This window comes from Peromyscus californicus, unplaced genomic scaffold (genome assembly GCF_007827085.1).
Source record: "Peromyscus californicus insignis strain IS unplaced genomic scaffold, ASM782708v3 Scaffold_16__1_contigs__length_79575227, whole genome shotgun sequence".
In the NCBI taxonomy this organism is placed as follows: Eukaryota; Metazoa; Chordata; class Mammalia; order Rodentia; family Cricetidae; genus Peromyscus; species Peromyscus californicus.
Genome location: NW_026294458.1, coordinates 26,808,403 through 26,836,272, shown reverse-complemented (window position 1 = coordinate 26,836,272; position 27,870 = coordinate 26,808,403). Strand labels below are relative to the sequence as shown.

At 36.7% G+C, this 27,870-nt stretch overlaps 1 protein-coding gene across 1 annotated transcript in view; it reads right to left on the bottom strand.

Moving 5' to 3' along the window:
* Positions 1-27,668, bottom strand: part of Zbtb20 (zinc finger and BTB domain containing 20) — a 786,974-nt gene extending 759,306 nt beyond the window's left edge. Inside the window, exon 1 of the mRNA XM_052740705.1 lies at positions 27,603-27,668. The gene's annotated coding sequence lies outside the window, so the exon portion shown is untranslated. The remainder of the gene's footprint in view (positions 1-27,602) is intronic.
* Between the last annotated feature and the right edge of the window lie 202 nt (positions 27,669-27,870).

Here is a 27,870-nt window from a genome sequence, read left to right as displayed (position 1 = left end):
CTTGAAATTACACTAAGTTAAACTTTAATTATTCTCGGAATCCAAAATTATCATTTTCTTAGTTTTAAGTAGTCTGTCAATAATGTGTCAGTTAAGAGTATTCTGAACAAAACAAATTCTATGCCATGCTGAATATCCATAAATTTAGACTTATCACTAATTTAAATAAGATGCAAGATTTTATTTTGAACTGGTAACATTTTACCACTTAGTTGAACTTTCCACATTGCAAAGAATACTCCCAACAGCTTTAATCTTGTGCCAAATAACACAAAGTAAATGTCTAGGCACTGAAACAAGCAGTGTTAGCAGTCAATAAGAAGGAAAATAACAGCCGGGCAGTTGTGGTGGCGCACGTCTTTAATCCCAGCACTCGGGAGGCAGAGGCAGGCAGATCTCTGTGAGTTCAAGGCCAGTCTAATCTACAGTGCAAGGTCCAGGATAGGTTCCAAAGCTACACAGAGAAACCCTATCTCCAAAAACCAAAAAAAGAAAAGAAAAGAGAGAAGGAAGGAAGGAAGGAAGGAAGGAAGGAAGGAAGGAAGGAAGGAAATAACACTGCTGGTTATGAAATTTGGAATCACTATAATAGGAGCCATGAAAGAAAGAAACAAGGGAATGAAGAGAGAAATAAACAAAAAAAGAAACAAAGCAAGTAAGCAAGCATCATTATGAAGTTAATTTTATAAACTTAATGATCTGGGACTCTAGAGCATATCTCTTATGATGTCATATATAAAGGTATAAAATAGTAATAAACAGCAAATAAACAGTAATAAACATGTTATCATCTTAATGAGTCTCACGTGGCTTTTGCCTAACAAACTCAAAATTCCTATTCAAGTATCTCTCCATCAATAAATGTCACTGTCTCAGCACTTCACTCAACAACTAATTTGTGTTTTAGCAGTTTAATCAGGTGTTTACAATAATATAGTAGCCATTATAAAACATTTAATATTATTTACCTAATGTAATTTAAATCTTTTTCTTCCATTTGCTGCATTTTAGCTATTGCTACTGTTACCTTTCTAATTCTTTTTTATTTTTTTTTTAGTTTTAGTGTGCATGCACGTATGCACATGCATGCTCAAATACCACAGTGAACATGTAGAGGTAAGAGGACAACTTGTGGGAATCAATTCTCTTTCCACCATGTTGGGTACCAGAAAATGAACTCATGTGGCCAGGCTCAGCAGCAAGCACCTTTACCTATTGGGCAATCTTGCCAGCTTTTAAAGTTACCTTAATAAATCTATTAAAATATCAGTTTTCAGCTGTTTGAGTGATAGTCAAAATGTTTACAGCTGATAAGTCATGGGCAATATGTACAGCTGGTAAGTCAGGGTAGTAAGAAATGTTACTATGACTATGACCAATGAAACTGTTGTTGGATGTAAGTAAATATAGGATGTAATACCATTATGTATTTCATGAATGTCAACTCTAGCTTCCTGTAACAAACCAAAATCCATTTTTAAAATAAAGTGACAAAAACTGAATTAATATGTAATTTCACCAGTGAGTTTACCTCTCCTATACTCTGGGGCAATCAATTCTCCAATTTTTAAAACAGTACCCCCTACCAGTAAAATTATTTTGAACTCCTGGTTCTTACCTAAAATTAGATTGTTAAGTTTCCTTCATCCTTGTTACTTATTTTCTACTAAATTTTAAAGTTTGGATTTAAAAATAAAAACCATCACACCATATCTTTGACAGAGCACTGTGTATGCTAATGGCTCAAATTCATTTGCTAAAATTATTTGCCTATGAATGGATGAGTCTGATTTCCCTCACATGCTTACTGTGGTGGAACTTGAAAACTACAATTCCCAGAATGCTTTGCAAGAATGAGCCCTGGGGGCATAATATTAATGAGAAAGGTTTTTGTTTTTGTTTTTTCCTATTTGTGTTTTGGCATTGGAAGCCTCAACAATGGTGCTTGAGCAGCCCCTAATATGGAGCTTTTAGGAGCTGGCTTTCAGGGCTGCTAGTGATGGCAACAATGGGAATAGAACAGCAGCACTCCCAACCAAATAAGTAACTGCAAAGTCCAGCCACCTGGGTAATTCCCAGAAAGAACTCTGGGGTTCTAGGCTCTTCACACTCACTAGGGGTGCAGTTGCTGCTCAGAAGCAGAACCTGTAAACTCTGGGTAGCTACATACTTATCTTGCTTTAGCTGCAGAAGGTCAATGCTAAAGAAGATTGCCACCTTCCTTTTTTCCCCCCCACTAGGTTTTTTTGTTTTTGTTTTTGTTTTTTCTCATTTAACCTGGAGCTCACTGATTCTGTGAGGCTGGCTGTCTTCAAGTCTGACAGGTCCATTGGCTCACCTCCCTAGCTGTCCTGCCCAGGTTTTTACATGAGTGCTGAAGATCTAAACTAGTCAGCAACCTTGCAGCACTTCACTCTACCCACTAAGCCATCTCCTCATCTCTCCTACAGACTAGCAATTGAATTCAATACTCGATGTTCCTCCACTCTGAGTTATTTAAATTAGCCTACTGGCATTGATAAATAGAAGCCCACACCCAAGTATACTCAGTTACTGATAAATATTACAAACTATTAAATTATATGCTACCATATTCTATACATTATAGGTTAAAAATAGGCAGTAATAAGCATTTAAATGAAAAATCTAGTAACATTTCAGATTTCTAAATTTTATCAATATTGTTAAAACATTCTCCTTCACTGAAAACAATAAAACAGAAATCTGACTAAATAAAAACGTGGCATTCGTTCCATCTTGGCTTAGTTTTACATGTTGTGAAACAGTCATTAGAAAAGATGGTATCATGTGACACTAACTGTAATGGTTGGCATTAGAGAGGTTACAGAGAAGTCTGACAAACCAGCGACCAAATGGAGGAAGAGTGAGTGGCTTCCGCTGTGCTCCCTCTTCACAATGCTGGTTTCCAAGCACAGCCACCTAGTGTAGTAAATACCTGTTGAATAGAGCTGGTGAAGTACTACCTTTTCCTGATGTCAGTGATTCTTATGAGATGTATTTCAAAGTTTTTAAACAAAAATTTAAAACATTGGGGTTGGGAATTTAGCTCAGTGGTAGAGCACTTGCCTAGCAAGTGCAAGGCCCTGGGTTCGATCCTCAGCTCCTCAGCTCTTAAAAAAAAATTTTTTTTAAAAATTTAAAACATTAAAGACTGCATTTGCAAGACCTTAAAGTGAGCTATAAATTATGTTCCAAATTTATAAAAAAAGCAGATGCATTTTATACAGTTTTTAATATACACAGTAACTACTTTTATAAGTATGTTGGTTTTGGCAACAAAATCTCATAATAATAAAAGTAATTATAATCATTCAATATGAAATGCTGTCTCTATATCATGATTCTTTCAAATATTAATTACATTAATACTAATTCATTTTTTAAATTCTTTTTAACAATGTACTTTAAAAATAAAGTGTGTTTATTCCTTAAATGTATGAATGACAGGCCAGTAGAGACATTCCAAACAGTCCAGTAAATACAGAACATTTGTCATACCGTGAAAGACAACTGCACAATAAGTTTAGGATTGTTTCTCAACTATTCTGACACTGAGGAACTGATGTGTCTGGAGCTGTGCAAATGAAACTCAGGGACAGTTCTGCATCTTCCTACAAAGTTTCTCAATGGTTCTATTAAATATTATTTTATCTCCACACTTGGTGATGTATTTTCTTCTATATTTAAAGCTTTAATTTAAAAAAAAAAAAACAAATTAACCATACTAATGGCATCCTATAGCACTTAAACTTTTCCAGTATCTTTGCAAAAATTGCTTGTCTACAAATGAATCAATTCAGATGTCATGCTGTAACCTAACCCAAAACAATTTTTCTATTTGCCAAACAAACCTCTCCAACATAATGTCTGAATTCATTTATAAATTTCCCAGAATGCACTGTTTTACTGAGAGTACTTTTCTGGTTGGTGGACTTCAGCCGTTAACACTACAGTTACTTTTAAGATACACAGGTCTCATTCTTACTAAAACTTCAGCAAATACCATCAGCTCACGTGTTACAAACACTAGTACTTCCATTTAACTACAGAGTTAGCCTTCTATACTGTATAATTTGTTAAAAATCCTCAAATTTAAAAAAAAATAAATGTTCTCTATGCATCTTGTAACAGCATCTACTGACAAAATGTGATGTAGCTTGTTGTCATACTATTTTCTACACATTATTTCTGCCACATTTGCTCTTAAGAACAATGTTTCAAGAGAACATTTGGTTTTCACTATTAAATTTTAAATGGTTGATGCACACATCAATTCAGCAGCTGTGGATGCCTGCAATGTACCTGCACAATATCAAGACAGTTAAATTTTCAGCACAAATAGGGAAGGGACTCCCCAGGCTCCACCCCAGCTGAGGAGTATTGGCTATTGACTCATGCTAAGGAAGAGAGAAACAATTTTCTTTGGAGGTGTGACTGTTGGTAGACTGCCCTTGGCACAGTGAATGGCCCCATGCTCATGTACATGTGGTCAGTGTTAATGGGACTCAAGGGGTTAATAGCAATACCAATAAACAAGGAACATGAAGTTGGGAGGGAGGTAAGTCGGTGAGTTCTGAAAGGAACTGGAGGCTGGTAGCTGGGGTAGGGAAGAGTAAATAAATTCTACATATATGGAAAATTTGAACTAAATAAAAACTGTTGTTTTAAAATGTTAAATGGCCCAGTATCATGTGTAGCTTGTGATTTGAATACTTATTAACATTATTATTATTAATTGTGTGTGTGTGTGTGTGTGTGTGTGTGTGTGTGTGTGTGTGTGTGTGTAAGCATGTGTGCCATGCAGTGTAGGGGGCAGACCAAAGAACAATTTTCAGGAGTCAGGGTTCTTCCCTTTCAGATGGTGCTGGGGATCAGATCAAAAGGCTCACATGGCAATTGCTTTTTCCTACTGAGCCATCCAGTCTGCCTTGGATACTTAGATGTTAATGCCTTACCCATGAGATGATAGTCCATCATCAGAAAAAAAAAAACTCAAGGTACACAATAACTTGAAATTCATTTGTTGTGATGGCTAATATAAATCTACATTTCAAAGACACTTGTTGATCATTAATCAGGTTGACCTATTGTCAAATATTATTAAATTATTTTTAATTTATAATAAAACTGACAGTGTTCATAAGTATATGCTAAGATACTCTTTTTTCAAATGTGGTTGAATTATCAGTATTATTTTTTTTTTTTTTTTTTTTTTTTGGTTTTTCAAGACAGGGTTTCTCTGTGTAGTTTTTGTGCCTGTCCTGGATCTTGCTCTATAGACCAGGCTGGCCTCGAACTCACAGAGATCTGCCTGGCTCTGCCTCCTGAGTGATGGGATTAAAAGGGTGCGCCACCACTGCCCGAAAGCTGTTTTTTGTTTTGTTTTGTTTTGTTTTGAGACAGGGTTTCTCTGTGTAGCTTTGTGCCTGTCCTGGATCTCGCTCTGTAGACAAGGCTTGCCTCGAACTCACAAAGGTCCACCTGCCTCTGTCTCCCAAGTGCTGGGATTTAAGGCGTGCGCCACCACCGCCCAGTATTATCTTTACTGTGCTTTTTCAGTCACTTACGTTTTGTAAATTGGTGCAGTTAAAGCTAGGTAATACAACCTATTAATCAAAGTAAAACATTAAATAAAATCAAATAAAAATTACCAGTTCCAGTCTCAATCAAATAAATTCCTATGCCCCAATCAGGATTATTTATATAATTTTACTATGCATATAACATAGACTGACAGATTCTATACTGTGTATTAAATATTAATAGACTTTAACCTTTTAGGTTCTTACAAATAATAATTACACATAAAAGTTTTGATATATTTTCAAAGTCAACTACATCACCTTGCATGTTTCCTTAGGGTTCATGAAATCCAGTTTTTAGAACACATTCTCAAATGTCTTAAGCACCAATTTGAATAATACGTATAGGCTAGCCAAAAGCAAGCTACGTAACCAAGACACAGAACACATCTATAAAATGAGGATAAGAATAGCTATATCAGGGCTGTACTGAAGACTACATTCAATTGATAATCGAAGTTAACATGTGCTGTAAACACACAGAGTACAAGGCATTTAAAGAAACAGTTTACTAACTCCTGAGGATAGTGTTGATAAAGAACATTTTTGTGAAAACTACAAGGAAATAGAGATTGAAATGGATACATAAAGACCACTTGTTGAATATTACAAGGAAATAGATTAACTGTATAAAATTTAAGAGTGTATTAAGGCAAAAGGAGTCGGTGTTTCCATGACCATGCCATTCACAAAACTTGAAGGCTCCTGGAGGAAAAGCCATGGTTGCTGTGACCACCGTGTCTTAACAAAGTACAATTCTTTGCAGGCACTGTGTTCTCAAACATTGTTAAAGTGTTAGGTGCAGCTATATGGGTGCTACTATAACTTACTATTTATGGGTGCTACTATAGCTTGCTGTATTATCTACAAAAATTACAGCAACATCCATTGTTGACACGAGTAAGCAATTAACTACACAGACATCACAAAACATGTTAGTGTTTTTATCTGTAGTCTATTATATCTCTGCAGGAAGAAGTAACATTCTCCAGACCTTTTGAAAATGCAGCATCCTGTGGCTATTTATACGACTTGCAGTGTGCCTTTACTCAGACCTCAGATAAGAAATGTTTCCATGGTGGCTTTTACTGAGATATTTTCTGTATAAAGTAGGGAATTAGTCAACTGACCTGAAATAAATTGCTTATTCTAAAAAAAAAAATCAAATGAAACACACTATGAAGTCGACCATCTGTTTAACTAAAATTAAAGATTTTAATTTTATGTAGAATTATTTTACTTTTGAGATGCATTGTAAGCCAGTAATACTCTTCATAGCACTTTCTTTCAGATAAGAAACCTGGGGTGGGGAAAACCTAGCTTGTGATGTGTAATATTTAGTTATGTGATCATATCTGATAGCTCATGTTTTCCATCTGACTCATGACGCTTTCATAAGGAGAAGGTAGGCAGATCAACATGGAATGTTTAGAAAGAAACGGGAAGAATAATAAGTGTGAGGCATGATGGTATCTGACTGAGAATCTGAAAGATTAGCTTTCATCATTGTCATGATTATTCAGGTGCATATACTCCATCCTCAGATACATGGGAAGCAGAGTAAATCTGGAAAAACAAGGGTCATTCAAGTCAAACAAGCCCGGATTTGACTCAAGCATCCCACACTTGCTAGTCGTGAATAAACAAGTTACCATTTTCTTTGAATCTTGGTTCCTTCATAGTACTAAATGATCTCAACCACAAACTGTTCTCAATATACCAACTGTTCAATCCATGACAAAAGTCATTAAATAATAATCTTTATTCTTCCTGATGCAGAAATTCCCAAATTTTACTATAATATAGACTTCCTCTAACTAGTAATAACATATCAATACTTTATATTTGTCTTTCACATAAGTTTTGAAAGTTCTTCCCAGAACTATTATAGTTATGTGTGAGCTGGTCATGGTGCCACATACCTGTCATCCCAGCATTTGGGAAGAGGGAACAGAAGGACTAAGAGTTCAATACCAGGGCTTCATGTAGCCTGAGCTACATCCCCATCTCAAGAACCAAACAAAGCTAAACCAAAAATCTTAAAACAACCTTTTAACTTAATTCTCACTAACATCTGTGAAGTTATTTGCCACTATTTACTTTTATTTTGTTTTATGTGTATGGGTACAGGTCTACATATGTCTGTGTGCCAATTCCCTGGTGATTATGGAGGCCTGAAGAGGGCATCAGATTCCCTTGGAACCAGAGTTCTAAATGGTTGGGAGTTGCTATATGGGAACTGAGAATCTAACCTGGGTCCTCTGGAAGTGCTGCCAGAGCTCTTAACCACTGAGTCATGACTCTAATCTCCATAATTTTTATGAAAGAATTTAACTTAAGAGAAAACAATTTTTATGAGATCTTTCAAATAAAAAGTTACACTGCCTGGATGGCCAGGAACCAGAGGCTGGACAGCCCAGAGACACAAGACAGAACAAACATGACTGGCAAAAACAAAATAATTACAGTCTGAGAACTCTACAAACCCCACTAAAGATACCTTCTTCAGAAAGGTGTCTATATACATAGGCCCTACAGGCTCAGTGGGTAAAGGTGCTTTCCACTAAAGTGATCTGAGTTAGATTCCTGGATCCCACGATAGAAAACAAAGAGCTGTCCTCAAACCTAACCTCCATACCTGCACTGCAGCACACAATATGCCAATACACACACACACACACACACACACACACACATACACCACAAAAAATAAATACGTATTAAACCCTATGATTTTTTCCAGCACAATATTTTTATTATTCAGTAATTTCATGCACACCAATCACAGCCAGAACAAAGAATAATATCTGAATATAAAAAATATGAGTAAGCTATTTGCATAGTGTCCTAGTTTGCTTTCTGTTGCTATGACTGAGGAGAAGGGGTTCAGCGGGGGGGGGGGGGGGGGGGGGGGGAGGTTTGCAGTCCAACACTGAAGAAAGCTAAGGCAAGCACTCAAGGGAGGAACCTGGAGGCAAGAACTGAAGCAGAGCCATGAAAGATCACTGCTTACTGGACTACTCCCCAAAGCTTGCTCAGACTGATTTCTTATGCACCCCAGAACCACTTGCCCAATGGTCATACCTACCGCAGTGGGCTGTGTGCTCATATCAATCATGAATCAAGAAAATGCCCCAGGGACATGCCCACAGGTCAGTCCAATGGAGGCAATTCCTCCATTGAGATTCCTCTTTCCAGGAGTCTCTAGACTGTGTCAAACTGAACACTAACCAGTACACCTAAGCTTAAAGTAACAGAAGAAAACATTTAAATTACTGTCAGAAGTGGTTCCAGGGTCTCAGAATTTACTTGGTGCAACAGAGCAAAACTGTCTCCAAAATAAGTAAAAAATAGACTCTTTAAAGATCATAAAGGTTAATTTCATCAACTTTAAAATGAGAAAAATCATCACTAATCTGCCAAATTTCAGTGAGTACCTACATGAAGAACAACTTACACTATGGATTTTAAAACATGGGTATGTCCAAATCTAAGTTTATTTTTACAGCCCTTGTAGTCCATCTTTTTATGTGCTTAACAAAGCTCTCCCCTTTTTAGGTACTGGAATTTTAAATTAGAATATAAAGTAAATAATATCAAATTCTTTTTAAAAATATTTATAAAACTACATTTTTCCAGACCTTGGAGGATTCTTCTGAGCTTTCAGAATCTCATTTTAGTTTCTAGTCTAAATGGTGAAGACAGAGACTGTTACGATTGGTTATACTGAAAATATGTTTACTTGGGGGTGGTGGGAAAGCTACTGTTAACTACATCAATTTTGATCATGAAAGGAAAAGTAAAAACTGGCAGGTAGAGATGACAAACAAATTCATAACTCACACATGAAATGATTAGTGAAGCCCAACTGGAATTTTAAAGCATGGAAATATGAACATGTGTTTCATCTCATATTTGGGCCCTTATTAGTAACTTTTGATTGCAAATATGATGGATGGAATTAATTCTCTATTTTCCTAAGCAAAATGTTAACAAGTCTCTTGCTCAAAAGTCTCTTGTTTTTTTTAAAATTTATTTATATATGTGTGTGTGTGTGTGTGTGTGCGCGCGCGTGAGTATACATATTTGCAAGAAAAGGTATCAGACCTCCTGGAACTGTAGTTACAGACCATTTTGAGCTACCCCATGTGGGTGAATGGAACTAAACACTGGTCCTCTAGGATAGCATGTGTTCTTAGCAGCTGAATCATGGCTCCAGCCTTCACAATTCTCTTTTAAATGAAAAAAAAATCCTCAATCAAAATTATTCCTTTGCATATTTCATGTAAATCAAGTCAAATTACTACTCTGTGCAGTCCTATATTTGAGCTCCGTGAATTTTTTTTTTGTTGTTTTTTTGTTTTTTTGTTTTTTTTTTTGTTTTTCGAGACAGGGTTTCTCTGTGTAGCTTTGCGCCTGTCCTGGAACTCACTTGGTAGCCCAGGCTGGCCTCGAACTCACAGAGATCCGCCTGGCTCTGCCTCCCGAGTGCTGGGATTAAAGGCGTGCGCCACCACCGCCCGGCGAGCTCCGTGAATTTTAACTCAGTCAAAAGGCACCACCACCCCCCTTCCATGCCTTTACTTTTTCTGATTCTCCATAAAAATCCATGCTCCTGCTCTTAGAGTACTATTCATCAAAATTTCCTGTGTATTGATCTTCTCTATTCTCCTGACCATACATTCCTAAAATCACTACACATGCTGGTTAATATATGTCTATATAATATGTATTACTGCACTTCTATTAAATATAACTCTAATGCATTATTGATTAAGTACCTGAGTGTCCATTGACCCTCATCTCCTCACCATAACCTTACTACAGGCCTATGTACACAAAGCTAGATCACCTACCAACTACTGCTTACCCCTCCAACTTCTGCCTCCTCTGATTTCTAATTTCAGACACCTACCTACTCTTGAATTGATCAATCAAAATGTCAAAACCTTGTAAATTTATCTTAATACTCCAATCACTGAAAATAGGTATGATTTTCCCTAAAATCCTATCTTGTTCCATTCCAAATGATTTACATTATGCAGTTCTGTGTATCAGAACATCATACTCCTCTTTCTGTGGCATCTAGTTCAGGTTAATGAAGGTTCTTCCACTCTCTACTTCCTCAAATTTCCATTCCCCTAAGACACCCAACAAGCAAAAGGGAGACATCCTTAAAGACTCCTTATATATCAGCTCCTTGCCATCACCACTTAATACCTTTAGGGGCACCTATTTTTCCTATAATCCAGACCCTTCTCTGTATCATAACTGAACAATCAGTATCTCAAGCAGCAGATTAGTAATGGGCTAAATGTGACTTATTAATAAAGCCAGTGTTTACATATCTGATCATACAATTTATTTTAAAAACAAAATAGACACACAAAATAGAAAACAAAAGAGGTAAGCATTCTAAAAACACAAAAGGATTAAGAATGGAAACTGATTAACTTGTCAAAGAGTAGTTCATTGTAGGAAACAGTAAACAGAAATACTTGTCAATTCTCTAACAACTATTCTGTTATACAAGCACTGGACATCTGAAAAGAAAAGGGGGCAAATGAGTGAGAGAAGTTCCACTGGCTAACGCTAAATATCAACTGAGATCTGATGCGTGTTACATATACAGTCCACAGACTACTAACCCAGTAACAACTATTCAACCTATAATTTCCAAGGCAATTTGCAGATTTCTTCAATATTATCAGCTCTTTCTTTTCTACTCCTTTTCGAAATTGGCTCGGATATTAATGGTCATTTTGATTCCCCAGAATAAAAATATCTGGTACTGAGACTAGAAGGATGAAAAGCTGAAGTCAACAGATATCATAAGCTACTTTTATTCGAGAGTAACTGAAAAATTCACAAGGTGTCACTGATTAGCACTATAAACATAAGCCATCAGAACTCCTCACACACAGGAACCAAGCTACCCAACTACTCTTGGACTTCTTCATCTTTAAAATCGGCATAATAACATTAACTAAGAGCCCTACAAAACAAATGACCCTAAGTATGTCAACCATTTAAATATTGTTTGGTACATAGTGACAAGAACTAAAATTTAGAATATTGACCAAATTTATAATAATGATCCAAAATAAATATGATTCAATTCACTAGCTGGCCTTTAGATTAATAAATAATTGCTAACTCAACATATACATACAGTATATAAGAAATTATGATACAAACTTGAAATCAGAATTAAATAGACTGAATTTGGTTTTTCAAGTGAATTAGTTTGAGTATTATAAAACTGATACTACATTTTTGTTAATGCTTTTACCTTTTAAATCTAAAAGACTAGCATCATTAAGCCCTCAGTCAAACTAAGCAGTTGCTTTGAACAGTTTCAAATATTAAAATATATACATTGACAACCAAGTTTTATGTGTATGTATACAGTGTATGTGTGTACATATATACATGCTTTTAAATCCATAGTTTATTGAATGAAGTAAGAAAACACTAGCATTCAAGGAAAACGAAATCTGAGCCCTTTGTCCTTATATATAAGTAATTATTATAAATGTTTATTAAATATTTTTTGTTTTGTTTTTTCAAGACAGAGTTTCTCTGAGTAACCATTCAGACTGTCCCAGAACTCACTCTGTACCCCAGGCTGGCCTCAAATTCCAGAGTTCTGTCTGCCTCTGCCTCCAGAGTGCTGGGATTAAAGGCATATGCCACCACTGCCCCACTACAAATGTTTATTAACTTAAGAAAATGTATTGCTGGTACAGAGATAGTCAATCAACCAAGAAGACAGAAAAAGGAGCCTTGTCTAAACCGACGCTCATACAAAAGTTAGTAAGGCAAATCACCGAGGTAAGACAAGAGCATATAACAAATGTAGTCAGAGATGTGTTTCGCTTTAGAAAACTATTTTAATGTCATTTCTATATAACGTACAAAAATTAACTTCAGCCGGGCGGTGGTGGCGCACGCCTTTAATCCCAGCACTCGGGAGGCAGAGCCAGGCGGATCTCTGTGAGTTCGAGGCCAGCCTGGGCTACCAAGTGAGTTTCAGGACAGGCGCAAAGCTACACAGAGAAACCCTGTCTCGAAAAACAAAAAAAAAAAAAAACAAAAAAAAAAACAAAAATTAACTTCAGGGAATAATTTACTAAAAGCCAGAAAAATCACCAACCATGAAAGAACTTAAGTAAGGTGACCTACTTCTGCTATCATATGCTAATGGATATAAAAAGACAAGATACAAATCAAGAGACAGATAGGGTATCTAGAATATATAAAGAACTCACACAAATCAATAGGAAAGAGCCATACAAAAAAAAAAAACATCTGAAAGTATGAACAATCATTTCTGGGCAAAAACAAAAACCAAACCAAAAAAAAAAAGTGTTCAGAGCCAAATTGGTAAATACAAAATTGAAATCAAGACCAAAATGGGATGTGTTTTATTAAAGTAGCAAAATTTTAAAAATCTGACAGTATTATAAGATAAAAAGAATACAGATGAACAGGAATGTTATGTGTACCACTAATGACAGTACAAATGAGTGGCATGACTCCAGAAAAGCAATATGACAGCCATTTGTAATATCGAGCATTTACACACCTAAGAACAGCAACTCCAGTCTTAGTGCATAACAAAAAAATTACCTGAAAATGTCAGGAAGAAACAAGAAGCAAGACAAGTGAAAAACACACTGTGGTTCTGTCACCCATTTCATGTACAAGTGAACGTGAAAGCTGAGTTACAATTATGCACAATGTGGGTCAATCTTAAAGTTAAATACTGAGCAAAGAAGCAAATACAGCATGGTAAGATTTTATCTAGTCACAGCTCTAAGTTCGAGGCCAGTCAGGGCCACACAGAGAAAAAAAAAATCACTTTTAAAAAGACAAGAGATAAATCAACATAAATTTTAGGAGGTTGGTTGTTGCACTTAGGAGGCTCAGGTAGAATGACTGTCATGAGTTCAAGGCCAGGCTGGTTTACATAGTTCTAGGGCAGCTTGGGCTACAGAGTAAGAAACTGCCCCACCAAAAATAAATAATGAAAGAACATTAAGAATATTTTTCTATATCCATATACTGTCCTGTTCATATCAATATGTCCAAATAAGAGATGAGTAAAATCCTAATATTTGTGTTTATTTTAGAAAATAGATTGTGTTTTTTCTCTGATAACAAATATCATAATTAAGAATTCTTTGTTTTCAAATCAGCTAAAACCTGGGCTATATATTTGAAAAAATACTCCCAGATAAAAAGTAACCTAGCAATGAAATGGAAAAAATATTGAAAACCTTATACAATACAGCTAAAGTGGTTATCAGAGGACAACTAATAGCTTTAAAGGCCTCTGTCAAGGAAAGATGGAACAGAAACAATAACATGCTGTCTTTTTTTCTTTTTTCTTTTATTAAGAGATTTTCTATTCATTTTACATATCAACCACAGATTCCCCTGTCCTCCCTCCTCCCACCCCCCAGCCCTCCCCCTCAAACCACACCCTAGTCCCACCTCCTCCAAGGCAAGGTCTCCCATGGGGAGTCAGCAGAGCCTGGAACATTCAGTTGAGGCAGGTCCAAGACCCTCCACCTTGTGCCAAGGCTGTGCAACGTGTCTCACCATAGGCACTAAGTTCCAAAAAGTTGGCTCACACGTATAACACCTAATTTTTGACAAAGAAGCCAAAACTGTTCAATGGAAAAAAAAAGAAAGCATCTTCAACAAATGGTGCTGGCATAACTGGATGTCAACATGTAGAAGACTGCAAATAGACCCATATCTGTCACTGTGCACAAAACTTAAGTCCAAGTGGATCAAAGATCTCAACATAAATCCAGTTACTCTGAACCTGATAGAAGAGAAAGTAGGAAGTAGTCTTGAACGCATTGACACCAGAGATCACTTCCTAAATATAACACCAGTAGCACAGACACTGAGAGCAACAATTAATAAATGGGACCTCTTGAAACTGAGAACCTTTTGTAGGGCAAAGGACATGGTCAATAAGACAAAATAACATGCTGTCTTAAAGATATTAACCTTATCAGTGTAATCAATTAACATAATATGTTTCCACTGCTTAATCATATTTTCATTTCTACCTAAGTAAATCTTCTAAGACCCACTCTAATATTCTTTTGATTTGATGTTGGTATTACTAGTTAGTATCTTACTTAGAATTCTGTGTTAATTTCTATAAGAAAATTGATCCATAATTCAACTATAATTTTTATATATTCTTTATCAAAATGAAGTATTACATGAAATTAAAAGGTTCCAATACTTTTCCACAGCCTCAAATACTTTAAATTAAATGAAAATTACCTATTTCCTATAATTTAACTTGCCACATTTCTTTCTCATTTTTCATGCCAACTGATATCTGGTTTTTATTCTCATAACAATGTTCATAGTTTATAGTGAACTAAAGCAATTTGAGTTTCTACATCATACTGATCCTTCTAAACAGCCAACTTTGGAGTTTGGTTTTTAGTTTTCTTTAACATTTAATTGAATGCATGTTTTAAAGATTCTTTCTTACTCTGGCTGGCACCATTCTTATTTTACCAAAGGTATTATCTGTTTCATTACTTTCTCGGTGGGTTTAATGAGAAGTGTTCTCTGTGACTGTGCAGTCTGGCAATGACACTGCACTCTCCTGACTCCAGCATGAGTCATGCAGCCATGAAGTCCTCTCTGCTCTGCTACCTCTCCCTGTCTGCAGAAATCTGCCCTTTCTATTCAGGAGCTCATATTGCACATTTGAGAATGGAGAATTTTTCTCATGCCGCCCTTAAAGGTGTCGGCCTTCTTTCAGTCAAGACCACAAATCTGTAAAGCCTTCCAAATCACACACTGACTCTGTGAATCTCGGACTGCTGGGTGTTTTAGTATTTTTAGTGCTCAGTACTTTAGTATTTAACTATACACCTCTATCTGCTCTAAGTTTTCCCTTTGTAATTCTTATCACTCACAAGTTGTACTTCAATAGACTCCAAATTTGAGCATCTTTATTCAAAATTTTCATGTTTTCTCTTTGTTCTCTATAAACTTTATTTCTTGATTTGCCCTTTAAGTTCACTAATTCCTATTTCAACAAGGACACTGTTCTTTGTCTCATTCGTTGACTTATTCACCTGAAATGTTTCTTAGTATCTAAAATTCATTACTTGGCTTTCTTTTTGGTCCTTTTTTTTTTCTTTCACATTTGAGTTTCATTTACTTTTGCCAACAGGAAGCAGTAGCTTGAGGTGTGCACTGACTCCTCTCCCATCTACCCCACCCCACCCCCGCCCCGCCCTCTGCACTAGTTACCATTTGCTGCACTCTGGTAGTTTTGGTTGCTATGTCACTGGCTCTCAACTCCGGTTGCTGGAGTACCCTAAACAGCAGAAATAACACAGGGGCAAAAAGCAGGTGTTCTCTGTCAATTCCCTGCCAAGGCACATGGAGAACAAGCTCTGCTACCACTGCTTGTTTAGCACTGGAGATAGAAAAGTTGTCATTGGGCTATTCTAGGGTGAGAGACTTGAATACTTAACATGAATGAATATTGCTGAGAGCAGTCCAGAGGGTTCTGAAGCCCAAATTTTGCTTCCAATGCCTGCTGCTTTTGCTATGTACCCTGAGTATGCTGGTCTTCATCGCTCAGCCAAGTGAAGAAAGAAAATTCTGAAAATAATGTTACTCTGTCCAAGGTGCCATGTCAGTTGGGCACACATCTCAGCAGTCAATGAAATTCAGAAAGAAAAGCATCTCGTATTGGAGAGGGAAAGGAAGAAAAGCATGTACAGGTCAACTTGGTTTTAAAATCCACAAATGGACAAAACTTTGGGAGTGAGATGGAGTCTATAGATCTGAAGTGTGTTTGAATATTGTTGTAACTAGTCCCTCAAATCAGCAGCTTCCTCAGAAAGCAAATTCCTGAATACAGTATATAAAAATAATGATGTGCTTTCCAGATGCTTTCCAAAACAGATCTCAAAATATACTACAGCTACTAAGCATCCCATGCAAACATTAGTGGAATCCATTCTTAATTATTCCAGAATACAATCACTTTTGTTTTGAACACAACTTGAAATCAATTTTCTGTGACTTCAGTTAGAAAAAAAACCAATTGTAACTTTGGGCAATCCGATACATTTTCCAAATGTTCGGTCTCACATGGAAAAAGCATGCCAGTCACAATACAGATGTTCAAACGTTCCCCACATGGTGAACATGACTTCACCTTCTATATTGTTCTTGATGAACTATGTTTTTTTGATGTTCTCTGAATATCAAGAATGGTAAGATGTTTAACTAGACTCCGTTTCTAAGTAACTCAGACAATAGAATGAAATTAGCGAGAAACTATATATAAAAGTTTGTAGCCATTCCTTGTTTAAGAATTTGAAAGTTCATATAAAATGTTCAAAATCTCAATTGCAATCTCTGAAGTACACAAAGTACTGTGGTTTATTGTCCTACTATCTAGATAGGAATCATGTAGGATATGAAATTTGGGGTTCATTCTTGAATCAGTAGGTAATGGAATTCCGTGTACTCTATTCCACACAATATCCTGAATTGATCGAAGTAGATTTGCTTTACCATTGATGGCAGTATCTGATATATCTGATATATTTCTTTTCTGAATCACAGTAAATATAATTTTTATTGGAACTTGTGCCATGATAGAATTTCATTAAGAAGCTAAAAGGATGAGGGGTCATAAGCATGTGTAAAGATGTCTAGCTATGGAAAAGCAGAGAATGTTTATAACAGGTAATGACAACTTTCACGATATTAAATTTTAATCAGAATTAGCTGAAAATAAGGAAATAGATAACTAGTAAGCAAGACATTCATCAAGTAGATGTAACATATCATGACCAACAATGAGTCCCTTTTGTGTGACAAGTACCAAACCAGCACTAAGGGTATCAAGATAAACAAAGCACCACATTTGTCCTTAAAAGGCTGCAGTTCAGTGTGATATGACTCTAAATGTTACCTCTCAAATGGTGAGTCCCAAATAAGTGAAGTTAGGTAGGAGTCAAACTATACTTGAAACACCAAATTAAATCAAATTTACATTACACCAGAGCCGTCCATTTTGGGGTAGCAAAACTCATTAAGATACATGAGAGAAAGAGAAGAGGAAGGAGAGAGATCACCTAAAGTTACAGAAAAATAATCACCATTTACTTTTGGCTCTTATATCCTTTGGTTTACTTTATAATGAACATCAAAACTGTAACACAGAACATCTGAATGAGAAGAGCCTAGAATCCTGTTCATTTTTCCTATACTGATGTATAGCTGAGAAGACCTACTTTCTCAATAATTCTTTGTTTGTAACCCCTTTCCAGAACAAGAAATTTTATTATAAGCCCAAGTTTTCAAAGGTATGTCTCTGAGAATTAGTTATATAAAGGACAGTAAAACGCAAACAACACAGCCATTAAGAAGACTAGGTACCATAGTGTGTCAAAAGAACAAATACAAGAGTACCATTCACAGTGAACCTGAAGAGAAAAGCTGCCATGTATGAGCTCAATGTTAAAAAAAAATTTAACAGCACAGTATCTTTTCAATGATATAACTTACACCATACAAAATTATTGTTGCACTTTGTTTCATAATGTGCTAAAATCAGAGTATGAATAAACATCTGAAATACTGTCATAAGGAAAAGTAAAACTGCAGAGGAGCTGGTTCAGCAATTCATTCCCCCTTCAATATTCAGAAGCTAGAACTTAACATGTGTAGATTTAGCAAAACAAGCACAGCATCTCTGAGGAGCATGTGATGCCTGCTGTATCTTCTAGACAGAGGGCACACGAGTGGCTGCTTTGAGCTAACTACTTGAAACTGTAATTAACTTTAAAAGATAACTATTGCTAAGCATGGTGGCACAGGTCTTAATCTCAGCACTCAGGAGGAAGAGGCAGGCAACCCTCTGTTAGCTGAAGGACACTTGGTCTACACAGCAAGTTTCAGGACTGTCAGTGGCTACATAATGAAACTCTGTCTAAAATAATATAAATACTTTACTTTTCTTTCACAGGCACTGACGATTCAAAATAATCCAAACTCATGTACATTGATAATATGAAATGAAAATATATATAATATATATATATATATATTATATATATTATACACACACACACACATACATACACACTGTTAAATAAAACTGAACCTCCCTTTGGCTAATGACATCAAGGAAAAATTAAAATTACATACAAAAGTTCTAGACTGTATCCCACGATAAGCTTGGCAGAGCCTGGTTTAAAACTCTGTGAACATAAGATAAAAGAGATCAAAAGCTAAATTTTGTAATGAACTAAATAAAATTAATGTATCAGATCTTTCACCTCTCATATCCATCAAAACCTTATGGAAGTTAACAAGTGTTTTGAAATATGAGTTCTAAACAGACTCCTACAAATTCCTCCAGAAACAGTTCAAAATTGGGTGACATAGACTAGACATTCAAGAAGTGGTTTACCACACAGCTTACTGCACTAAATAGTCTTTTTCTGCAATGCAATTAAACTTACTGCCTAACTTCAGGCTAGCATTATCATGATTCACCCCACCAAAAGAAAATACAAAATAAAATGTGTCTGTGTATTGCAAACTCTTGGTGGCCCATGTTAATGCTAGGTACTGATTTCTGAACTAACTTTAAGGACAAAAGTATCAAAAATAAACACAAAGAACTTTAAAAATCAGTAGGATCTACCAGTTTCAATGTATATTTCTGTTCTTCCTTGGCCTTATATATTTATGATTCCTGGGTCTTGGTTACTCAAAATGGTTTGACTCAGTTTTCCTTTTCAACCTAGTACTCCCAGTTTTTAACCTTTCCTTTATCCTGCTTCTAAGGTAATTCCTACAGCCTGCTTTAATGTGTTATTACTTCACTGTTATAAAACCAAATCAGACAGCATCTACGGAATTCATTCATCCCTTTCAATATAGGTAATTCTACAGTTTAAATTTAAAACTAGAGTCTACCATAGCAACTATTACTCCTACTTAAGTCTTGCCCTTTGTGTCCTTCTCAAGAGCCTTCTCCAAACCTAGTTTGCTTTTCATAAAGTTACCAGCACTAAACTGGGCAAGCACTGGCCTCAGAATACAAGCCTCATGATTATCGCTTACATTCATTAGAGTGATATTTGAATTTGAAATCCATCTGATATATACTAGCTATATGACTTTGAATGAGATCACTTCCCTTTCTTAGCCATAGTTATATTTATGAATGGGATAATAAAGGTACCTGTTTCATAGGAATGTAGAGTTAACTGCAAAGAAATAGATACAATCCATGCACAGTTCAAAGTAAACACTCAATAATGTGGACTACAATTGTTATGGAAGTTGTTTTTATAAACATCATTTAGTACAAGGATAAAAACTTAATTTTCCTTTCAATGTGATTACCACTAATAATTCTGCTAATCTTCAGGCACACATATCTTTAGGAAACATCTACAGTAATTCTTAAACACACGTGTAGAATTTCAGTTAACATTCCTAAATATTTCTCTCAATCACAATTATCTTTATCATCATTTATAAGCATGAAACATACCAGTTTTAAACCTGATGGCTGATTCAAAATTTCTCTTGAAATTCCTATTACCTAGACTTTGGGAAGCTATAATAATAGTTCAGCATGACCTAACATACTAGAAAAGTTACTGTAAATGTCCCTATTAAGTGACTATAAAATGTTACATGATTAGTAACCAGGAACTGCTCGAACTGTGGACAGGTGTAGGAAAGAGGAAGGATTCAGAACTGTATGAATTTCTGCAAATTATGTTCGCATTTGTGAATAGGTGCTGTTTAATAGGTTTAAGCTCTCATAACCATTCACACCAGCAAAAGAAATGTGTATCAATTAAAGAAACTGACTGAGATTTTAAATGAAAACCCCAAGGTTATCATTAAACAATGACCTATCAATTCTTTTCACATGAATTACAAGCAGTTATGTGTTTCAGTATATAACAATGTAGCATTTTCAAAGCCTTTCTAACACAGATTCTTTCCACTACCCTACATCAAAAAAAAAAAATCAAATGTCTTTACCATTATTAACATTCCTCTTATGTGAATCTATTCCTGGGTGGGTATAATGTAGGATCAAAAATCAAATGCAACAATTAAAAATTACAAATTAAATAAGATCTACATGGAGACGGATCTTAGTTACTCAAACTTTATCTATATCAGAGATATAAAAGCCAAATTCACTTTTCTTTCTTGAAGATATATATCTATTGATCTAGATATATATTGTATGGAATTATAAAATGAGTATTAGCTAACCCATTCTATTATGACCAGCTTTCTCCAATTAAACAACTTTATGCTGGATACAGGAATCATTGATAAACTTTATTACTAATATAGCCTCCTGAATTAGGGTGAGTTGGTGGGAAATGTATGCAAACTAATAAATTTATTCTTATTAATTATAAAAGATAACAAGTAACTGAAATTTTGCCTACATTTATAGTGTGCAGTGTTTTTTGTTTTTTGGTTTTTTTTGGTTTTTTGTTGGGGTTTTTTTTGGTTTTTTTTTTTTTGGTTTTTTGAGACAGAGTTTCTCTGTGTAGCTTTGCTCCTTTCCTGGAACTCGCTTTGGAGACCAGGTTGGCCTCGAACTCACAGAGATCCGCCTGCCTCTGCCTCCCGAGTGCTGGGATTAAAGGCGTGCGCCACCACCGCCTGGCAGTGTGCAGTGTTTGAAAGCAAGTATCACTACACTGAGACATTTTACAGATGATAGAACATACAACTAGTTGATAGATGATAGTTCATACAACTAGTCAACAGCAGCCTCTACTAACTCTGCATCCAGATTTTTGACTATATGCAATAAAGTAGAATTAAAGTATAACATAGGAGGATTGAAAAGGCAGATAATTTCTTAAGTTTTAATAACCTTCTGCTGGATTTAATTACTTACTTAATTATCTATCATCAGGAAAATAATTTTAGAAGACCAAAACTGACTAGAATTAATAAAAACATATATATATACATACACACACACACACACACACACACACACACACACACACACACACACACACACACACACATAGTCCTTAAATAGAAACTACAGAAAAGGACATCTCTAATGTCTAGAGAAAGCCAGAGATGTATTGAGAATGAGAAAGAGGACTGGGCAAGAAAGAGGGTAAGGAAGAGGGAAAGGGAGAGAGAGGAAGAGGGGAAAGGGAATAAAGAAGAGAGACATCATGATGGAGGAAGGAAGGACTGAGAGACGAAGGGAGGGAGGGAGGGAGGGAAGGAGGAAAGGGAGAAATGGGGAGGGATATAAATGTAATGGCCGGTTTGGTTTGGTTTTGTCAATCAGTAGAGGCTCTAATGGCTCCTTTTGCAATGGTAATTTGAATTCCAAAAATGAAGGTACAGAGAAAATGAATTTCTGATCATTTATAAAAGCCTTGAAGTAGAAATAGGTAAATCTCAAGAAACTTACCAATGACAACAAGATAATGTACACCAAGAATTTCAAAATTAAAAATCCCAATCTTTTTAGTCTTTTTTTAAATTAAACATTTTTTCCTTTAAAAATAAAAGTCAAAAGCAATCAAAAAGATTTAGTATACTCAACTCTAAACTGTGTGTATATTTTTCCTGAAGTGCATATTCATGACATAAAGACAGGCTGGCTGCTTTGTTTGACTATAGTTCTGTTTACTTCATACTGTCAAGAGTAGATTTTGACACTCAGTATTAATATTGCTATTTTTATTGATATAATTAGCACTGCTATAAATAATTCCTTGGCCTGCCATATCTAAGTATATCATTATAATCAGCAATATTAAGACATCTCTTTCTTAGATGATGCTTTGGTAATAGACTGCTGACCCAAAGAACCAAGGTGACCTCAAGATGTAGAAATTACTGGAAAAAAATACTAATGTTGCCCTGTCAATAGAGACTGTTTTGTGTATGACTTCACTAAACAAACGAGTTTATATTTGTTTGAAACTGAAGTTTCTCACCAATCTGCTGTTTCAATTTCACATCACACCATATTGTACCTAAAACAGGCAATCTGGATTCCTATTGCTACTTTTTTTTTTCTTCCAAACAGCTCAGGAATTTGCTTAAATATAAAGCTTGAATCTATAAAGCAAAAGAAAAAAAAAGAAAGAAAGAAAAGAAAAAGAGAGAAAGAAAAGAAAAAATTAAGACACCCAAAATTGAGACTGGGTGGGTGAAAATAAGCGTTTGAAATCATTTGTATAATTGCTAGAGGGTGGCCAACCCACTTGTGAGTTTTTGATCATTACATGAAAGCAAAATCAAAACATATTTTATCTTGCCCCTAGATCTCATCAGCTGTGACAATAACCTTATCTGGCCTTGAATGGTTTGTTCATAAAACAAAGTGGGGTGACTGACCTAGTACACACTCAACACAGAGTATGAAGGCCAAAACAAAGTGACAATACAATTCAAAACAAGTTTGTAGAGATTTTAGACTAGTATATTAAAACCTTTCTTTGTCTCTATCACTTGACAGATGGTTAGCCCTCACACAGCCTAGTATCTCTGGCAAAGAAATGACTACGTCTAGCCAATAACACCCCAAATTTTGACTTAAAATGCACTGTACACACGCTTAGACTTACCTTACAAATAGGAATTCTAATACAATTAGTCATGCTTATTTTATTATCATAAAAACTTGATACATGTTAAGATTTTATCTTCTGTACTGAGGACATCTCACTTTGAAACTCAATCATCTTATGCAGACTCCAGTTCCATAAGCTTCCCATTTTCGTTTTCATTCATTTTATGCACTGCTTGGTAATCACGCTTTTAAAACTTCCAAAATAACATCTTAGCCCAAAGTACTATAAAATTTACAGAGATTTAATTAGCTTGTGTTTCTATGTTGCTCACAAGAAAGTTCTGGTAACTAACAAACTGTGTCAAACAAAATCACTTGGTAACATTGAAAACATTCCATGTCAAGGACCACAGAGCAAGACAGAGTTTATCTAGCATTAAAGTACGTCTTTATTCATAAACCGTTCATCTATAAACACATACTAATAGACGCACACACTTATCAACCATTCTCACTAGAAATAGGAAAATTTAGTTTTTAACATTCTTTTAACCATTCTTCTACAAGAAAAATCAGCAGAAACTACTCTATTAAAAATCTGTTTTCCCCTCAGTCCTCCTCTGTAAGTCATGCATATACACGGGTCTGTACACATATCAGCCAGAAGCAATCTCAAGGGGCTCTAAATGCAGTATGTCCCCTTCTTGGAAAAGGTTACTTGTTACATACATTAGCTTAGAGATCTAATGCAGGTGTGAAGATCCAAACCCTCAACAGGAGAGAGTGGAGTGGGCTCTGTATAATAAAAGCTATGTCCCGTGAGGAGTAAACTTATATATATCGCTAACAAAGCCAGACTCATAACAGAGACAAATAATGAAAATTGGAACCTGTTATTTGAGACCTACCAAGAAAGTTCTAGAAAGGTGAGACTCTCACTACTTAAAGCCACACACTTAGAATTCAATCACGTGCATTTAACCAGGCACCAAGTTGACTTGTTAGAACCTAGAGTTTTTTCTTACAGACATAATGACTAAAATAATGCTAAAATTTTTCTACAGTGTTCTTGCATTATAAATAGTTTATTAAATCAGAGAAGCATCAGTCAAGTGATTTTGGAGATTGGAAAGAAAGGGTTAAAAATAGTTTTGTTTTGTTCTTTTTTTTGCAGGCTTCTCTGAAAAAATAATTACCTCTTTAATGTCACCTATAAGTCAGTTACAACTTTTAACTTCCCTTGCTAAAACTACAACTGCAAAAGATTGAGATACATAATTTTTCAGGAACATTCCTAAAATAAATCCTAAGCAAAAAATTAACATGTATTTTAGGATTTGTTTTATCACAGTTTGACCATGCTACATAGGGATTTTACAGTAAATGTGAAGACACAAGATTTTACTATAAAGCAACATTTTATTTATTCCAAAGACGTGATCAAAATTACAAAGAATAAAAAACCCCTATTTGTCAAAGATTTACTGAAATTTTATGAAAACATTTCACAATGACAAAGAATACAAATAATTTAAAGAAACTGAGTCCTTCCTCTATTATTTCGCAATTATAAACACATTCTACACCTTCAAACTTGCTAAGCTTTTTAAAACTCTAGTTTGTAAAACACAAACGCAGCTAGATTTTCGAAGTTTAATATTTTAAGAAAATCTCTTAGCAATGTGGAGTATACAAACTGCATGAACGTAATAATGTAAGTAAGCTCCACAGAACCAACAATTCCCCTTTGCTTCACTGTTTCATCCCAAGTATCCAGAACTCTCTTTCACACGCTGATGATCTCACCATCCACGTAGGAAAAACAGGATTATTTCAGAAAATCAAACTTCACTTCCATATCCCAAATGTTTTAAAGAAGCTTCCCCTTACCACCTACCCTGAAGAGATCTGAAATAATTTAAAATTCATTTATGCTATAAATCATTTACAAGAATTTTGTTGTAGCTTGTATTGCTCTTCTAAAATGGCCTTGTTATTCAGTCAAGGCTTTTATTTAGGAAGTCCGATTTGTCTAGAAAGTCTCCTAAAAATCTGCACAAATGACACAAAAATAACTCCCTTAAAATGGGTTTCTCTTATATTTTCTTCCTATATCAAGGAGTCAAATTCTTATAGGCAAACAGGAGGTGTGTCTCAAAACTTTTCCACCTAAACAGGAAAAAGGAGGCATCAAACCTAACAGACCTACTCCACCGTATAAGCCTCAGGTTAAAAAAAAAAAGTCTATTTTCCTACATCCTTGGATTAATTTCATACTGTCTAGCAGTACCCAGCAAAAAAACACAAGATCTGCATCTGTATTTTCTTGGTATAATGAGAGTCTCAAAATGCTGGCCTACCTAGACAGATAAATAGAAAGACATCTTCCAGGAAATGGATAAAATTTAATAATTTTTAAGCTTCTTTCTCTAGCCTAACAATATTAGAAGTTCATCAAGAAAAAGCATTATCGCTTTGGAGTCTGGTAGGCAGTATACTTGTCACCTAATCTTCACATCTGAAAGGATTGTATTTCACTCATCTTAAGACCTGAAATCAAAGCCAAAACTGCCCCATTGCCTCACTCAGTGAGCAGCTCAGACATTTCCAGAAAACTCCATGTTCGACTCTTCACCTGTTCAGCACCATTTGTTCTCACACTTAAAGCTCTGCAAATGGAGTGCAACTCCATTCTTGGGATTTTACACTAAGGCACAAACCAGAACCACCAGTGACCCATCAGCAATTCTAACCCTGTCTTGGGAGGATTCACCATGTACCACCTGCGCGCACGAACTCGGATGAGTTACTAAGAATTCCATGGAGCAAGCATATGATAATCAGTGACTTGTTTGTTGGTTTGTTTCTCCTTTTCCTACAAGTAGGGTCTTACCTAAGTGTAAAGCAAAACTACAGAATACAGTCAAATCTTGACTTGTCACACTCATTTGTGGATAGGCACAGAGAGTGTGCTCTATTCCCACAATGTGGAGAAAGGTCCTTGAGACAGGAACTGAACCAGGAACGAAAGTAAATGATCTGTGAATTTAAGTTGTCACTGACTCCTTGAAATTACAGCTCACACTATTTTCCATAAAATGATACTTGCATATTTTAAGTTTTTCAAAGGCAACAAGTTGCAACAGTAACTCAGAACACTGTTCACTTGAAAATATTGTATACTCTGAAATTTTGATCAGCAGAGATTTCCACGTGGCCACAGAATGAGAACATTCCACTTTAGTCAAATTTTGGTATTTTTAGTGGTTAAAAAATAGTAAAGGCAATGTTCACTGTCTACAAAGGTAACATGTTCAATTTAAGTCGGGGCCAATGGTTCTGAGGACAGTACTACACACCCACAGGCTTCCAAATTTCTTCCTATCCCATTCAGATTTCTGCTAGAGAGCTGTCATGCCTCTTCTGACCTCATTTGACCCGGTTCGGAGTAAGAGATCATCGGATTACCGAGCTAGGTAGCGTAGCTGTACGCCATATTGTGTTTTTCGCTAATGTTTATAGTCTGTGTGTGCGCCTAACATATGCTTGTGCAAGTGTGTTTATCAATATAACTTTTACGAAATCCCTGCCTCCTGCCTCTTCTGCATCCTTAGGAAGGGGAGGGGCTGAAGGGGACCCTGAGAGCCACACATAGAGAAATGCATTAAAACAATTAGAGGACCACCTTTGAACTTCAAAGCCATGCCCCAATATTCGGGGGTGGGGTGTTTTTTGTTGTGGTTGTTGTTATTTTGTTTTGTTTTGTGTCTCAAGGTATGAAAGAACGTTGACATGTTCTCTAAATGGTCTCCAAGTGGCCCAGAGGCGAAAGAGGAGGACAGGGTTCGCCCCTTGCCAAGCCCCCCTGTCTATGGGTGCCAGCCGAGCAGGCGGGGCCGCCCGTCCCGCCCCGGGATTACTGAAGCCGGTCCTCCGCGCGGGCGGAAAGCGAGCGGGAGGGAGGAGGGAGGGAGAGGAGAGGAGAGGGGCGGGAGCCGGCGCCGCCAACAGCTCCGGAGCCCCGGCCAGTGCCCCTCTGCTCCTCTTCTGGGAAGCCGCGGCTCCAGGCGCGGGGAGGAAGAGACAAGACGCGGTGGCAGCGACCGACCGGACGCCCCGCCCGGGCTGGCCGCGGACCCTCCCCGCAGGGTCGCGCGAGGCCGCGGGGAGGGCGCTAGGAGGGGCGGCGGGAGGGCTCGCGGGGCGGGGCAGAAGCCCCGGGCTCCGGCTCGGAACTCGCGCCGCGGCCCCACCCCGCCCCCTCCTCGGCGGCCGGCCACCCCCGACTCCCCGCGACTCGCAGGCGCCCGGCCGCGCTCCGCAGGCACACACCCCTCCCTCCCGCCCGCCCCACAACAAATTAGAGTTTTTGGCGTTACCTCCTCGCGCTCTTTAATCTTCTTTCCTCAACTCCTAAACTTCCCCCCGCCCCTACTTCTTCGGCAGAAGGCCCACATTGGGCGCCTGAAGCCGCGAACCTCCAGGTTGGCCCACTATTGGGTGGATCTCATGCCACTCTGGGCTTCAGCTGTCCAATAACGATTGGACGGCCCTCGTGAGGTTGCCGCCCATAAACAAAATGCACTCTTCCTCCTCCCCTCCGTGGCCCCGCCCCTAACTGCCCCTTCCCTCATCTCTGTCATCTTT